This window comes from Channa argus, chromosome 12 (assembly GCF_033026475.1).
Source record: "Channa argus isolate prfri chromosome 12, Channa argus male v1.0, whole genome shotgun sequence".
NCBI classification, from domain to species: Eukaryota; Metazoa; Chordata; class Actinopteri; order Anabantiformes; family Channidae; genus Channa; species Channa argus.
The window spans coordinates 12,027,117-12,044,476 of record NC_090208.1 but is presented as its reverse complement, the minus strand read 5'-3'; the positions used below and the strand labels follow the sequence as shown (position 1 = coordinate 12,044,476).

Here is a 17,360-nt window from a genome sequence, read left to right as displayed (position 1 = left end):
TCTATTAATGCACTCCAGTACGAATCCACTACCCACTATGACCTCAATAATAAACAGAGTAGAATAAGCAATTAGCATGGCGGCGCGGGTTACTTTTTGCTTACCTTGTACCTCACTTGTAAGTCACTTTGGGTAAAAGCGTCTGCTAAATAACTTAATGTAAATGTACTGCAGCGGCCCCTCTCAGGATTAAAGAAAACAAATTTAGACAGCTACGACCTCCTCGACTGTCTTTCTGTAAAGAAGTATAGTCAAGAAAGTTTAATAAACACCAGAAAAGGGTATCTCGACATAACTGCAAAGCTAAAACACCCTGGACACAGGCATACAGAGCAATTGCCCTTCCCCACCTGGGCCACTCGGACCTCAGATCTGTTATGCTAATCACAGCTTAGAGACCACTGCTGAGACGTAACACACAGAGAGATACACAGAGAAATCGAGTCAGGGTTTGGCTAGAGGGAGCTGCCTCCTCACTACAGGACTATTTCAGACACGGAGTGGCAACAAGGGGAAGAGTTGGTCCTCTTCCACCATCCCACCTGTCGGCATTCACAATCCACTCTACAGAGACATGGAGGAGCCTATCCAGGGTTCACACAAGAAAAGCAGCAGGGCCTGACAATATTACAGGACATTTGCTTGAAGCATGTGCTGACGAGCTAGCAGATGTCCTGACAGATGTCTTTAACATCTCCCTTAGACAAGCCATCATCCCCAGGTGCTTCAAAGTGCCTGCTATTATACCGGTCCCAAAGAAGGCAGCTGTATCCTGCTTGAATGATTACCGTCCAGTTGCACATCCACGGTGATGAAGTTCTTTGAACGCCTGGTTAAGTCGCATATCACTACCAGCCTGCCTGCATCTTTAAACACATGACTGTGTATCCAGACATGAGGGAAAACCTGATCGTCAAGTTTGCGGATGACACTACAGTAGTGGGACTCATCCGCAACAATGAAGAATCATGTACAGGGAGGAGGTGAGACACCTGGAGGGCTGGTGCAGAGAAAAGAACCTGGTGCTCAATGTGGACAAAATCAAGAAGGTGATCATCGACTTCCAGAAAACACGACCTTAGCATAATCCACTCTGCATTAATGGAGACCCAGTAGAGAGGGTGGATCATTTTATTTATTTTTTTTATAATTTTTATCATTGTAAAAGTAGAATTAATGGCAGAACTGTGGTATTGGATTGCATGAGATTGTACAGGTGTATTTAATAAAGTGGCCAGTGAGTGTATCTTACACCCTATTATTTAGCATAGTCTGTTTGTGTTTAATTCATCCCAAGTATGTACCCAACATGTCAAAGGGTAAAGGGCCACTGGAAGGAAACAAAAACAGTTGCCCTTTTCTAATAAACTAGTGAAAGCCAATTTGCACCATGTTTTTTTTTTCTGCAAAACTTACAAATTCCATAAAAAACAAATGTCTGACTAATTTCCAATTTCATATTCATTTATCACTTACAGGAATGGACAAAGTGGCCATTCAGGTGGTAATTTTTTTTTATTAATCGCTGAAATTAATAAGCGGTGGAGGAAAAAAAAAAAAAACTTAATGAAATTTAGGCACAAAAGCCATGTATGTGCACAGTTATGAAAATTATAGCCCCAGTGCACACCGATTCATGCATACACAGTATACACAGTTCCAGATGGACTAAAAGATCTCACATGACATTTCACTGCAACACACAAGCTAATGGCAGATGTCTGGAAGAATTGCAGTGCTGTGTGGTCCATATATCCTTAACATGCATCTGACATGAGCATTTAAAAGCACACACGAGTGCGCGCACACACACACAATGCCACCAACAATGCTATCCATGCAGAAAATTGGACAGCCATCCTTCAGCTCTGACATACATCTGTGGGGTAGCAACACGCATCAGAGAGCAATATAGTATAAAAGGAGTCTCAGCTGAAATCAAACAGTAATTGAGGAGGATCGAGGATGATTATAGACAGAATGGGATTAGAGCCTAAAAGGAAAAGTGTGAATCTTATGCTCACGGTTTTTCAGAAAGACAAGAAGTCTGCTGAGTGGTTGAAAAAAATGATCCCAGACACTGCTGAAAATGTTCAATTAATGTCCTTACTGCTGTTCTTGAACCTTTATCCTATCCAAACCTTTTCTGGATGATTCCTCTACTATATGCAGTTGCATAACATATCCATCCACCTTTACCTAATTGTTGCCATATACGATGCAGAAGAGGTCTCTTCAGAGATCTGTGAGTCACAAGGGCATCTGCCCGCTAACTCACATTTGTAGAGTCATATTAAACACATAGCCCTGAGGAGATCAGAAGCTCCGAAAATAATGACAGGCATCTTTTTAACCCAGAGCCTGCACAGCATTATTTTACGCTAGTGGTGATGGCATTGCATGTGGCAATCGACTGCTATAATGTTACAGTATTGTCTGCAAAGGAGCGGTCAATTCCTCCTGTGCACAGCGAGAGATAAAGGCTGTGCTCTCATCAGTTCACCTATACTAACCAAATGTGAGTGGTGTGAGGGGATGGGGAGAGAAACAGCACACAGCATCAGTGACGCATTGCCACAGGTGGTGCGTTTATGCGTATAATTACAAGAAAGGCCAAAAGAAAACTGGGGACATGAAAAGCATTTGTGTTCAACAGTATGTGCACTGCACTGGCAGTACTACAAGGTATGGAAATTTCTACCGCACTCTGAAAGCTCCCCTAAAGCCCTCCAAATCCCACCTCCCATGTCACAAGAAATGTCAAATTCAGTCATCCAAACATAGATATCATCCCTTTCTAGGAACAAAAAAGTTGATTCAGGAAACTTTTATTAGCATGAACATAAGCAACAGTGTGCCATGGTTACTACAGTAGTGCTCCAGATACTACTTCCTAGTGGAAAAGCAGACGTTTGAAGCATCTAGCATACTCCCACCATTCTACTGCTGTTATTGTCTAATTGGGCATGTTGCAAGTACAACACTGCTGTTTAATTCATTTCAGTATCCTAGGGATTACATCCATATTAGAAGAATCTGCACCTTACGGTTTACATCTACTGCTAATGCAGCGAGTAGTGCAGCCTTTATGTTGGCGAGTGGATAACAAAGAGTGAAGCAAGTATAAAAGGCTTGCAGCTAACAATATATAACAGCAATCCTTCCTTAAAGCTAGAACATGCAGATGAAGCTAGTGCTCGTGAGAGATTTAAAATCAATTTAATCTGCTCTGCCCAGTCTTCCCCTCTCCCAGTTCCACTATGTTCGCCTACACGCCGACACATTGCACCCAGCGCCTCAGTCGGTCACCAACAAACAAGAATGCAACAACCTTTACACCCATATTTTTGAGAAAGAAAACATGCCATAACCTAGATGTATTCGTTCGCTAACCCTACCTACACCGTAACCAGAAAGCACAAATTTCCTGGTGGTTCAGCTGAGCGCCTTGCGTGGTGGCAACCATTGGCTTTTGATTATGTGTATGAGTGAGAAGCCACAATGTAAATGGATTTAGGTAACACACTACATGGTAACACACTGCCAGATCAGTTAAAGCATTCCCCCTGACCTTTTAGTTTTTTGCTTATTATGGTTTTGCACTTTGTTTTTGTTGGGCCATCTACAAATCAGAGAATCCAGGAGTCAAATTTCATTTAAACTGGGATAATAATTCAGTCGTGGAGGTACCAGTATAGCATGGCACTAAATGTCAAAACTTTTAACAAAAAAAGTCTCAGAATGTGTGTGTATATGGTGACTGTCAGCATATTTCCTGGTTTGTGTTACGTGGGTCACATATAGGTCAGGAATGAGATTTTAGAATGAGGTTCAGAGGTCATAAGATTGGTTCAGCATATTTTGCATTCCATTAAAATTGTATATGAGTCTACGAAAACAAACTGCCGGTGCATGGCAACAGACACAAGGAGACAGATGGCTGCCGGAGTGGGGTTTCTTATGCATGACGAATTGTTGCATCTGCTGGTGTGACTGAGCAAAGCTCGCGGTCAGGGGAAGTTCTCAAGAAAACAGGAGGAAGTGTCATCCGAAAACAAGCAAACAAAAGCCAGCCTGTCGTCTGCTTTTCAAAGTAACTGATCTTTTTATAGTCCAGAGTCATCTGCTGTAGGCAAGAACTATGCCGGGACCTAAGGGCAATCGAGGTGGCAGTCACACTCCTGATACACAGGTGAGGTGACAATCTGCCAAAATAAAAGCTTAAAATCACTGGACTCATCCTTAGGAGAAAGCTGTAGGAAGACTTGTCATTCATGTTACAAAAAAACTGGTTACAGTCAAAATGTGTCACATATTATAACATAACAAAATCCATCAAAAATCTATCAAGGTAAAGTGCTTGTGTGGCCTGTATCCAGACCAGCCTCAGTTCCTTTTCAATTCAATGACATTTCCTAATTAGATGAGAAAGCGAGTTTGATGTAAATGCTCTCATTGTATTAAAAACAACTAAAAACAAAAAAAAAAATTAAAAAAAAAGGGCCATGCATGGAGGCTCCCTCGTTTGCCTGCACTGCAGCGATAGGTGGTTACAATTGTCTGTCCCTCACTCCAGTGAGTCCGCAGATGTAGAGGGAGTGAAAACAAAAATCGATGCACAAAAACCACCGCAATTCTAGTTTAATTTTGTCCTTTGCAGTCAGCATAATTAAAAGTGGCTTGAACTGACTTTTCAATCTAAATGTATCCATTCATCTGGAGGTGGCCTTCTCTTCAAGGGCTCCTCTTGGGACTGTTAAGGTACTATGTATCAAGAACTGCTGTTGTTTATTGTAGGTTCAGTATATTGACAAGAAGTCTGTGAGCATTTGCACATCTATACACGTTTACAGTAACAGATTACTGTCCAGCACGACGTAAACCTACAAAGGGGAAAGAGGTGAAGTTAATGTTTAATTATTGTACTAATAGTTTTATTTTTCCTCATTTCTTCCTCTTTAAAGATACAATCAAACAGTATGAAGTTCTGACTGCAGAAACTGGCAAAAAACCAAACCAAAGCCTTGTTTTCCCTGTTTAATTTTGATTTCTACCAAAGCTACATGACGAGTATAAATCTATTTTTCACGCTTTCTCAAAGCCACAGTTTCCTGCACAGTTAACACCAGCTGAGAGACAGAAATTAGCAAATTACCTGTGTGTCATGGCTGCATCCAAGCTGCTGGACCAATTATTTCTGCTCTGCTGCAATTGTAAAGGCCTTTCCAGCTGTGTTTGACACAAAGCTGGCTTAGAAAGGGTTTCTACTGACCAAAAACATAAACAAGATTACAGCAACCTAACCTTTCGCAGTGTTCCTGAGTGACAACAGAACCCCTGCTAAATGGACCTTTGGCCTGGAGCTGCGAAAAGTGGTGGATTGTTTTTCTTCCGTTTTCGATATTTCTTTGGAGGAGGGCGAGTTGATAAGAAATAGTGAAACAAAGCAATCCTTGTTGTCTATACTTATCAATAATTGACTGCTCATTAGCAGAGACTGTATTGAACATGGAATTAACAGCAAACGAACCAAGCGTCAAGAAAGACCCAGGTGTAATGAACCTGGATTACAGATAACTGCTTAAATCCAGCTTACCACTGATGACTTTCAAGGCAATATCTACACCTACCTTATTAATCATTACAGGCAGAAATTCCACAAAGGGCTGACCTACACTGACCTGAGTGAGCTCATTGTCTTGTGACATGCTGCAGTTGCCTTTTCTCTAAGTGAAGCTAGCATGCTACTGTGTTAAGCTATTTGCTCTATGGCAGCCTGACTTTAAGCTACATTTATTATGTATGAGGGGGTAAAATGGGTCCATGAGAAGATTATAAGAGCTTAACATTTTGATGAGATTAATCTAGCTATCAATCTTTGCATGCATACAGTAGTGCACCAATTATAATGTGGCAGTCCATAAACAAATACCATTTATATCTCTGCGACTGAACGTTCTGAGCTGCTTGAGAACTTAAAAAAAAAAAACAAGCATTAATTGGAAGCAGATTTTTGCTGCAACATTCACCATAGGAAAATTTATATCAGCAGCGTGTCAAGTGTACGAGGGAGTGCAACTATCAATGCAGGCCCTGTCAGAAGATAGAGTATCACTGTGGAGAACACGAATGGAGTGGATGTCAGTTGCCTGGAGAGGACGATCTGACATCTCAACTCCCACTGTCTGTCATTGTGTCTTCCCAGTGATGTATGGATGTTATATGGCACCACTCACCCGGCAGAACCGGTCAATATTACCATGCAGAGGAATGCTATAGTGAGACAATGCGCGACAGTGACCCTTGTTATGGAATGATAACACTCCATGAGGGTGGTGGGGAAAGGAATCGGGTTCATGAGTGTGAGAGAAGCTGTTATTTTATTTAATATGACAAAGTCAGCAGTCCCCATATCGTTGATTAAACACTGGAACAATGTACATTTTAACAAATGTTAAAAATCTAGGTCGAACTTCTGAATTTACTTTTAACGTCTCAGAAATTGTAATAATAGTATTGGAATCATTTTAATTGTTGTCTACCGCCATTCATCAGGACAAGTTTTAAAGATCTGATCTTAATACTGAATTATATCAATTTTTTTGTCTGATAAGCAGGGGTTAAGTATTGTAGACATAAAAATAAAGAACAATGACGTGATGCTTTGTTTACTTTTACAACACGATTTAAATCAAAAGCATATTTCTGCTTATAACTTGTTTTTGAAATTATATTCGCAACTGATTCGACGCACTTCCACGTACTGGAGCTAAGGGTTCTTAACAGTAGGTGAATTTTTCAGTTTTTTTCTACAAAAGCTCGATCCAGCTTTTGAACCAAGGTGACGTCCCTGCGTAGGCTGACGAGAGGAAAAGACCCCCTGTTTTTTAGCTCCTTGGGCTCTGTTGCTGCCTGCACGCCAGCGCCGTTATCTGCTGCTTATTATTTGGCTGAATGAGCTGCAGCGGGGCTCACGGGGCTCACTTCTGACATAATGACTGATTACAGTCTTGTGGCTCCCCTCTAAGAAATCCCACAGTTGCCACTATTGCGCTGTGACGGCGGTTCAGCATCACCGGCAAGACCAATGCACAAGCGGATGGAGGAGGAGGAGGAGGGGGTAGCTGTTTTTTTATTTTCTTTTTAGAGACAGCGTAACTGCTATGAGTCCTCAAGCTGTCATGGCTGACATAGAAAGTGGTTGACACCTGGGTTATCAACCCACTTGTCATCAGGTGCCTTGTTAACGACTACTTCTTCAAACTAAAAGGTAGAAATCAGAAGAACAGAAATCTCCTCTTCTAAAGATAAACTGCTAAAGTGTCACTAAACAACAAACAATGTATTATGCTTCACTTTTGCATCTGCCACTTCTTCTGCAAATGGTTCTTGAGGATCCATACAGACATTAGGCCAAAAGGAGTAGCAAATGTAACATGAGCCATCCATAATGCACAGCCTCATAAACACATGGTGCATTCTTACTTACAAATGTGGCATACAAATGCAAGCAGCTGTGACAGCAATATGAAAACAACACAGAACAGGCTCTGTCAATACCTACCGTTTCCAAACAACAAGAGAAGTCATTCTGTCAGCACTTTTCAAACGCCAGCTTTCAGACAGTCAATTAAGTTCAAGGTGAGACAAAAATGGGTTGTCGTTTAAAAAGGGTTTTGCTCCACTGCGGCGGTGCATCAATTCAGTCATCTTCATTCCAGAGGTGACAAAGGGCTGGCAAGGAAGTTCATGTTTGCCTATAGATACACAGTTCTGCTGTCATTTTCCTAAAATTAGGTGGGATGGCTGGTGTGCAAAGCCCCCAAATTTGAGCAGAAGCTCATGGAGATGGTAAGTAGGACTCCTGAGCAGCCTGATGGCTGAGGCAGTCCAACCTGCCAGATTGCACTTCCTGCTTCCTCAATCCTAAATCCAATCCTATGCTATTGATTAGGAAAATCTATTTGGTCTAAATCACAAGCACAGAGGGAGGCGCTGAAATGCAACCATATATTGTGAAGTCACAAGTGGAATTGGATACTGATCAACTCAACAAATATACTCAGGTTAAATGCATGAAACATATACGTTCCCCTAATTAGAAAATTATGGAAAACTAAATCATTCAAATAAATCATGAAAATAATGTCTTTCAGCAAAAATATTTCTGCTGCCTGTAAATGTTATCAGGTATGAAAGAAGAAATAGTATTTTAATTTGAAAGGATTCAGCAAATTTGTAATCAATGTTTCTGCAAGGCCTTCATACATATTGTTCCATTATAAGCTCCTTTGTACTGAAGTACAGCAGAATCAAAAAATGGAATTGCTGGAATGGAATTTAAAAGTAATAGTTCTTCAATGAGCTTGTGTGTTTGGAGGATGTCAAATTACTAAGGAGTATGGATGGATTACTGAATGGTCACAAAGGACACTGGACCAGAATCCCAAAGGGCAAATGGGCCCTGAACAAGAGCCTTCGCTTAATATGACTGTTAACATTTTTGGAAAAAACAACAATCAAAAGACTGCACAAGGACACAAAGTAACTACAAAGGCACCAAACAACAACAAAGAGATGCAAAGTAATTGCAGAAAGATGCTCAACTACTACAAAAAGATGCAAAACAACTATTATGAGAACCACATCAAGCACAAAGAGACGCACATTAACTACAAATGGGAAAAAAAAAACTGTGAAGAGACACAAAACAATTACAGAGACAAAATGACTGCAAAAATAATACAAAACAGTTATGTGTTCTTTTTTAGTCTTGGAAATCTTGCTCTTATGTAGGAAAAAGGGGGATTTTTAACATGTATGAACCCAGGGACCCACTGTCTCCTGTGCATGCTGAGGAGTTACGGTACTTTACAGTAAATCATAGATATCTTTCGTGTTCACACGCACCCACATCAAATTGTTCTGACATAAGTTACAGATGCAAAATCAATCTACTGTTATCAATTCTTGGTCTGATCTACAAAATGGGATTATAACCGCACATTTAGAGTTTCCTTTTTAGCACATCGCTATAAGATGAAGGTGCACATTCTGACAACGGGTAAGAAAGGGGGTGTAGAGTTGCCTGCCGCAAATCGGCACCAGAGATTTGCAGATGCAGCAGCCTGTGAACGAGGAAGCCATCTTCATTTCTCTTTGCTGGCCAATTAGTGGTCAGATCAGGAGGTCACAGTGGTTTAGAGAGGCGTAAATACTAACCGTCATTTCCATTCATTTGTATGCGGCTGCAGGTGCACTACCTTATTATGTATTCAAGGCCGAACCTGCCTCCCAAACAGGCCATAAATTAACTTCTTTTAGAGCTTCAGCCTCAGAGAAGCATTGCATCTTTGTTTGAATCCCCTTCACTGGTCTAAAGTTCATAGGGGGGGAAAAAAAGCCTCAGAACAAAGGAAAGCCATGAATATTGTTGCAAAAAAAAAAAAAAAAAAAAACTTGGGTGTTGTACTGTAAAATGTCCATAGAAAAATGCATCCGATTTTACAGAGTAGTAAAGAGGTTGATGTACTGCGGCTCCGTCAGGCTTTGTCAGTTTGATAGTTTTTGGATACATTTTAACACCACCAATAGGGTCGTAAGAGTGGCTTGGATTGCTTTAAATGCTAAGTTGACATTTTTGGTCCATATCTGCACTCCAGCAATGAAAGTATCCTTTTCACTCTTAGGCATCCATTTTCTTGTCTTTTCATAGTTGGGACGGGGCTAACGGTGATTTTTTTTTTTTTGGTTGTTTTTTTTTTGGAAAACATGTTATTTCTAAGAACTATGTGGTGATTTCAAACAGGCGGCAAATGATTTAATCGTGTTACTGTTTACTGGGCAAACACACTGCAGTGACCCGTATCTAAAAGAAACATCGCTATGTGTCTATATACTTGCACCACAATTCAAGGACCTGCATGCACGGTTCTGTCTAAGCTAGATCATTCTTCGCAATTAAGTCCTCTTGCAATGCAGCTTTTGAGTCTGCCTGCAGAAGTTGTTGAGCATTAGTGCCTGCTAAGTGTGTTGACCCCCCCAGGGACAACTTAACTAAGTGTCAAATTAAGGGTGGAGGGGTGCCTTACAGATAATTAAAACTGCAGTCTGAAACATAAGATTTTTTTAAACACGCTGTCACTGGCTATGGTAACACATACACTTGAGCTTGACAATGTACCAGTCTTACAGGCATTTATTAAAATTCAATGCATAAATTAACGTGACATGCAAGTGAAATCCAAAGCACAGCTAGAGCTGAGTGTGTGCTTCATTGTCGACGATTGATCGTAGGTTTCTACACAATGCTACATCCTTCTTAAATCCATACTTTTATTCCCATTCATTGTCAGGATTACAAGTCTAAGACACAGACCCAGTGAAATATTTCCATGACCTCACCCTATCCTCAACACACTGCAGACTCACTGAAGTGGTATAAAATCCCCAGCAAAGCTGTTAGTGATTTAAAGAGGCTCATCAATACCCCACACCGCCTCGCTCTCGCTCTCTCATCCTAACCACTTTTTTGATTGTTAACCAGTCACAGTGAAAGAGCCTGGAATTAATGTGATAATCCCCATCATGATGCTGGTAAATAATAGGTGTACTTTAGAAACAATAGCTGGGTTTACAGATGAACAGTCGGCGTTGATTTTCCTTGCATGTTCAATATTTCATAGAAAGCCATGATTACTTTACACCCTGTTTTTTTTTTTAAAGTTCTGATATTAGTGCTGCGGTAGCATAATCTTGATCACAGTTATCAGATTGAATGTTCAGGATATATATTTGTAGTTTCTATTTCATAGCTCTTTCAAAACCATCCTTTTATGTTCCAGTGTAAGAGGTGTGATAAACACACAAAAAGTACTGATGGCAAACACTCAAAACCTGTTGACCTTATATATTCATAAGTCTCAATACTGTATCTATAGCAAAATATGCTCTTTTAAAGGGCACCTTTCAATGTGTTATCCACTGTATTCTTTGACTCCCAGACATCATGGTCATTCTTCACAGAGCTATAAAGAACCAAGAAACTAATTGTCTGTTCTTTCCATCAACCACCAGCTGAAGTCTCCATCTCAACTGTAACCCTATTTCCTGCAATGTAGTGTTCAGGGGGTTGTGAAAGCTTGTGTCAAAACCTTTGTGTCCTGTGTCTTTATGAGACAGGACAGCTAAAGTGAGAGGCATAGACCTCAAGGACCTTTCCTCAGCCATGTGCTTTTTTATTTTCAGCTTTTGCTTTTCTTCTTTTGTGACATTCCTGCCAGAGAAAGGGCCCCAGCAGGCCAACCTGCCTCACTCGGAACAGCATGATAACTCTGGTCTTTGGGACCTTAGAAAAACCCAGGGCCTCACTGTAACGGTGGGTGAGATTTGGCCCACAGGAATGTGCAAACAGTATATTAGGCAGCCTGCCTTATCTTTTTGCCGCAGATGACCGTGTTTTTGTTTTTTTTGAAAAAACAAAACTACTAATATACATATATTAGTACTGCAAGCCTTTAACCACCAGGCTACCCTTACTACGGGGCTACCCTTGAGAATTAGCTATTATTAAAGACAAATTAGCAAACAAAAATAAAGCACTATATCCATATTTTTTTTTTAAGTTGTTTATGTGATGCTCAACATGTCAGCAGCCAGCTGTGGGTGTAAACATCATCATCATCATCAAACTGCAAAATACATTCTAATTTGGAAAAATTCAAAAATACTTAATACAGTCCGTAGTCTGGTAGTGGAATATTTAACAAAAATGTATTGATATGTTGTCAGAGTAATCCCAGACACAGTATTCTAATGGCCTATGGTGTTAATAAGCTAGTTAAAGCGGAGTAAGGGTGAAATCTGACTTGTAAGATCCAAATCCAGCCCTAACTTTACAACACACACTCTATATACACACATACCTTTGTATCCCGGCTGTGCAACATAGGAACTAGGACTGCAAATAACAATTACTTTCAACACTAATCTATTGAGTATTTTCTAATGATCGGGATTTTAAAACTTCAACTGCGTGGAACAAATAGGTTGGAGGTTTATTCAGATAAGGCAGTGCAAAACAGGGTGTCAGAGCGGACATAGAATAAAAATAACTAATGACCTCCAGCACCTCTACTGCACATTGTAATGTGTAATAAATAATCTTCATTCGGGCTACTGTACATTAGTGGCAGGGGGAACAAGAAAGGAAATCAGAACTACTGCACAGCCTTTTATTCTCAGAAGAGACTCAGTGCAAGAAAATATGAACCTAATGGCTCAATAGTACGTGCAGTACATGACCTTGAGCATTAAATTCTGTTGTACAGTATAATGGCAAATCACTACAGACATAGCAGTTGGATATAGTAATAAAAGACTCATTCAGTGATTCTGCTGTAAAGTTTGTTCAGGAATTGATTAGTAATTGGACACAGTCTAGAACTGGTTTTGACTTGCTTTGTCTAGCAGATGTTTGTTGTGACACTCAAAGAAGATTAGTGCGTTTTCAGTCTAGATAAAGAGTATCACCTTCTATCTTAAATGTCAGCTACATACTGTATAGGAACAGATGTTGACAAAAGACTGAACGTGTGTGTAGGTGCGACTACAGATGAATTTTCAAACCCTACACTTAGAAGAATGACTATCCAAATTGATACATCTGATAAAACCTTAAAGATGGAGGGATTATGAGAAAATGGGCCCCAAGGCAGGGGAAGGGCCCCCCACCCTTTCTTTTTAGTGGTTTTGTTACCGTTTGTCGTGTTTGTGTGTCTATTTTTGGCGTGGGGGTTGCACCTGATTTTGCATTTTTTGGGGGGCATCATCTGCCTGTTTGGTGTCAGATTGTGTCAAATTGTAGTAGTTTTGTTCCTCTTTAAATTAATTTAAGTTGTTGTTCAGCATTTTGTTAAACATTTCTCACTGTTTTGTGCCTTTTAAATGAACTCTTTCCAACAAGATGTATGACCAGGAACTTCAGAGCTTCTGGCCTATTTTTCTCCTGACCCTTCCGATCCCTCGTCTTGTGCCCTTACGCTGTACCCTATACGAGTTAACTAGATGAAGAAAATTATTTTTAAAAATTTCAACATTCATACATTAGTGGCAAATGTGGTTCCCGGCTACCTACAGTGGTGTCCAAGAGGGCAAACATCAAATAAATGAAGAAAGAAATTCACCCAAAACTACATCACACTTTCAACTGGGTAATGACCTACAATACTAAAAGCCCAACAAAGAAAAACATGATTTCCAATTAGGGCACCAAACTAACCCATATTAGCGTCACACAATACAACAGGAATACATTTTGTGCCAGCAGAGTGTTGGACTTGCACTGTAGGAAAAAAATGACAGAATGAGTCACTTTACAGACAAAAGATGGCCTGAATACTTCTCTTATCAGGCCTCAAATGAATCCAAGGGTTGTCTAAAGGTTCTGATTATTTGAGTAAACCATTGTCACTTTCAGCACCTGAGAGGAAAAAAACTGGCATTTCAGAGACATTTAACAGCAAAACCGGTCAAAAGAAGCTACAATGAGCACAATGAAATATGGTAACTGAGTGCTGACCCTGTCAGTGTGCTGCTTCCATGTTTATTTCTGCCACCTATCACACTGTTTATTTACCTAAGATAACCAATTCAATCAATACGTAGTACAGTGGCTCATACACAGCACGCTGACTGCAAGAAAACAACTGTTCAAAAAAAATTAAATTAAAATAAAATAAGGGAACAACTATTATTTACCGGCTGTGCTGTCCCATCAGGTATCACACCAGATGCTAGGTTAAACTGCTGCTGTATTAAATATAACCGAGATCATATTCCACAAGGAGGAACATTCAGATGAATCAAAACGCATGAGATGCCGAAAACAGAGTGCGTAATCGTTCAGTCAGAAAGCATCAAATGCCATCTTGAGTTTACCCCAGAGGAGGAAGTCAAGATTCTAACTGTTGAAAGAGGAAACAATGTGCATGTGTCATCTGCTTAAGGGTGCGTCCACCAATGCAGATTGCGTGGCAGATGGCGCTGCAGTCCTGACCATAATGAACGTAATTGTCAGATAAGGATACAAGCAACAGTAATGTTCATGAGACTCTGAAAACGAAGGCAAAAAAAATACATCATGGGGGTGAATCACACAACTGAATCCCACGAAGCCAAACCCCAGGCTGAAAAACTACTGTGGAAAGATCACCTCCAACTCAACAGCTGTTACATTACGCAGGGGGAAGAAAAAAAAACTCAACAAAGATCGAAACCCATTACATACGATGAATTGAAAATGAAGGACACCATTGTGCAGCGATGGGAAAACTTCAGATCTTCAGAGTGATAGGGCTTAGTTACCTTTTCCACTTTGATTCTGATGTTGAAAGACAGTGTGCTGTCCTCACATCAAAGCATGCAGTACAGTGGCCCCTCAACCCTGCACTTCTCTCAGACACTAGACTGAATGTCTTCCTCAGCACAGGCAATGGTTCGCCCTTCTCCCTTTTCCTGTGTCTGCATAAAATAATGCTATGGATATTTGGAGGGGGGAAAAAAGACACGTATGACTGAGGTGGGATAGCAGTAAAAAATGTACATGGAATATCTACACAGAATATAAGAACAACTTGAATTTTTACTTCTTAGCACACTGGTAACCTTTCATGAAAAATGCAGATGCTCACATCCCTGCCTCCACACTCACACTCCAGTACATTTTGAACAACAAATTGCAACAGACAAAAGCAGGCCAACACTGGCACATCTCTGCCTACAAAGACACAAATTATGCTTTACATTTAGAGATACATATACAGTTTACACGCCGGGGTTGGGGAAACTGAAATAAATGCAAGAACTTCATTCATAGGTATGACTCCAATAAGGCAAAGCCAAATTTAAGACTAGTACGCGTTGGATTAAGCACCACGTGAATGGTTTAAAAATAATAATATTGGGGGGAAAAAAAGATCTTTCACGACTCAACAATGATACGGAAACATGGGATCATGATGAAAACCGTTGGCAGACCGGAGTTATTAGTCTAGCAGGAAATGTAAATAGCCATTTTGACTATATGTTGCGCGTTGAGCGGCGCTGATTGCACCGATAGCCCGGATAAAGTAATTAACAGTGGAGTGCATGGCAAGACTGACATTACAGAGCACATGAACACATTCATGGGCATTATTAGGGTCCTGAGCGGAATCTGCAGAGAACTATGAACGTGCGCGCAAACAGAGGCACATACGCGGTTTATTCAGGAACGTCACACTTACCGCGGATTTGGAAGTTATTGGCGAAAAGGAGGGGATAGTTCACGTCCTTCCGTCCACGGTATCAGCGTTCATTTTGCTCGCAAGTGTCTTTCAGGCGTTGGGTAAGGTCCCTTGCGCACTGACTGTGAGGAGTGGACTTGACGAACGGGTCGAGGAGATTGAACAACGAATCCGAACGGGATGCCTCCTGTCGCCCCGTTCTGTATCCTCGTGAAAATCTGCTGCGCGTTCCACAGTCCCGAGTCTTGGTGATGTCGCAGGAGAAACCGCAGCTTCCCAGCGTTGTATCCACGGCACTGTCCCTTACATCCCTTTATGGCACAAGGCGTCCTTCTGTGCGGGGGCTACATCACGTCCCGTAAAGCTGAAAGGCGAAGCGCCAGCAGCCCTCGCCACTCACGCACACAAACACACACACACATACACAAAAGAGTATCCAGGAAAAAGAAAATGTTTCAGAGAGTAAAATGTTATGCGAAAGGCTCCACGAGATGGGGAGAGAATTTAAGGCGTTTGGGTTTCAGAAGCGGAGCTCTCCGCGACTATGGCAAAGCAATTGTGCGCACCGGCTGCGAGTGATTCTGTGTGGAGACCGAGGGTTTGGAAAGCCTGTGAAAGGTGAGAGGAAAAATTCGGATGTGGATTGCCGCTCTCGCCGTATACTCGGGCTCCACCTAGCAGCAAACACGAGATAACATGCTCCAAAGCAAAGTCTCTCTACCTACAGTATATCTTGCCTGAGGCTGGCAAGGAGACCTATGTTATATTACATTCTGTCTGTGCGCCTGCTACTGCAATATTTATGCGATATCCACTGCCTCTCCCTCGAAAAATTCAATACACTTGAAAATGCAGCTGGTATAAGAACTGTCCGTCAATAGTTCAATCAAAGAAATGTGGACTGGACATTTAAGTTGATGACTAAAAAAAAATAATAATAATTCCAAACGCCAAAAGAAATGTTTGAGGCGTGGCAGATACGCATGCTTAACCAGGAATGTCAGCAGATGTTTTTCTTGGAAAACTACATGCATGCATGGGATACATGTTGTCATCGGTGGTTCATTGTCCTTTTTCTTGCTGGACGCTTTTAAAGCTCCAGCTTTCTGTCCTATTGTTGTATTTGTATCTTTTGGCTGTGCTTTCCTGCTGGGTGCAGCTTTAAACAGTTGAAGTAAAAAAAAATAAATAAATTTAAAAATGGCTTCAGAAAACTGGACCCAAAATTGGCATATAAAATATTAAGATACCGTTTTATTTGAGCAACGTATAAAGACCTTTGAAGTTAAAAACACCGATGACCATTGTAAGCTTAACTGTCTGCAGCGTGCTTACAGCCGGAACCAGCCAGCATCCAACCTCTCAATCATCCTATAGCCAATTAATCACTTTAATAACCTAATTACAATCAAACAATAACAAGTAATCATCCAATCACTCACGCAGTGCTCCACTAATGAGTCCATGTGAACACAGACCTGTTAAAGCCCAGTTTTGCACTTGTTTCCTGTCTGAGAAACACCTTGAACTCCAGAACGCCCCAGTGAAAAATAACTGGCTGCCTGCGTTTGAAAAGATGCAGCGTTATCTCTCCCTGGCACTGCCTTCCATGCATCCCCGATGCAAATGGATTTCTCCAGGTAGAGCACTGACCAAAGCCGCCTGCCATTACACTTGCACAAGCCAAGTAGCTTCAAAGCGATGCTTTAAGTGCCAGGCAATATACTGCTGCCATCTCAGCTATATAAAATATACAAGCACGACAAAATAACAGTCTCCATATTATCATGAATCCTACACCAATGTTGGGGTGCAAATTCAAATCAGATCCTTTATATCTTCTGAATAACTGACTCTTCATGATTAAAGTGTAAACTCCTTTGCAGATCCTTCACTGAAATGGAAAACACTTTCAAAAGCATGGAAATGAGTGGCAAGTTATACCCCACTACGTCTAGTGTTATTGCAGACAAAGACAGGAAATCAGAAAAATGACAGCAGACATCATTAAAGTTTCTCTTTGAAAATGGAAATGGAAGGTGAACTAAACTCAAAATCAGAAATTATGAGTCAAAA

The 17,360-nt window shown here is 40.9% G+C and overlaps 1 protein-coding gene across 20 annotated transcripts in view; it reads right to left on the bottom strand.

Moving 5' to 3' along the window:
* The window catches only part of LOC137137609 (adhesion G protein-coupled receptor L3-like), a 211,281-nt gene extending 195,330 nt beyond the window's left edge, over positions 1-15,951 (bottom strand). For 6 of the 20 annotated variants that reach the window (XM_067524086.1, XM_067524087.1, XM_067524084.1 and 3 more), the window contains exon 1: positions 15,285-15,935. The gene's annotated coding sequence lies outside the window, so the exon portion shown is untranslated. Of the gene's footprint in view, positions 1-14,364; positions 14,536-15,284 lie in introns of all 20 variants that reach the window. The other 14 variants (XM_067524079.1, XM_067524082.1, XM_067524083.1 and 11 more) reach the window with 9 other exon arrangements.
* Between the last annotated feature and the right edge of the window lie 1,409 nt (positions 15,952-17,360).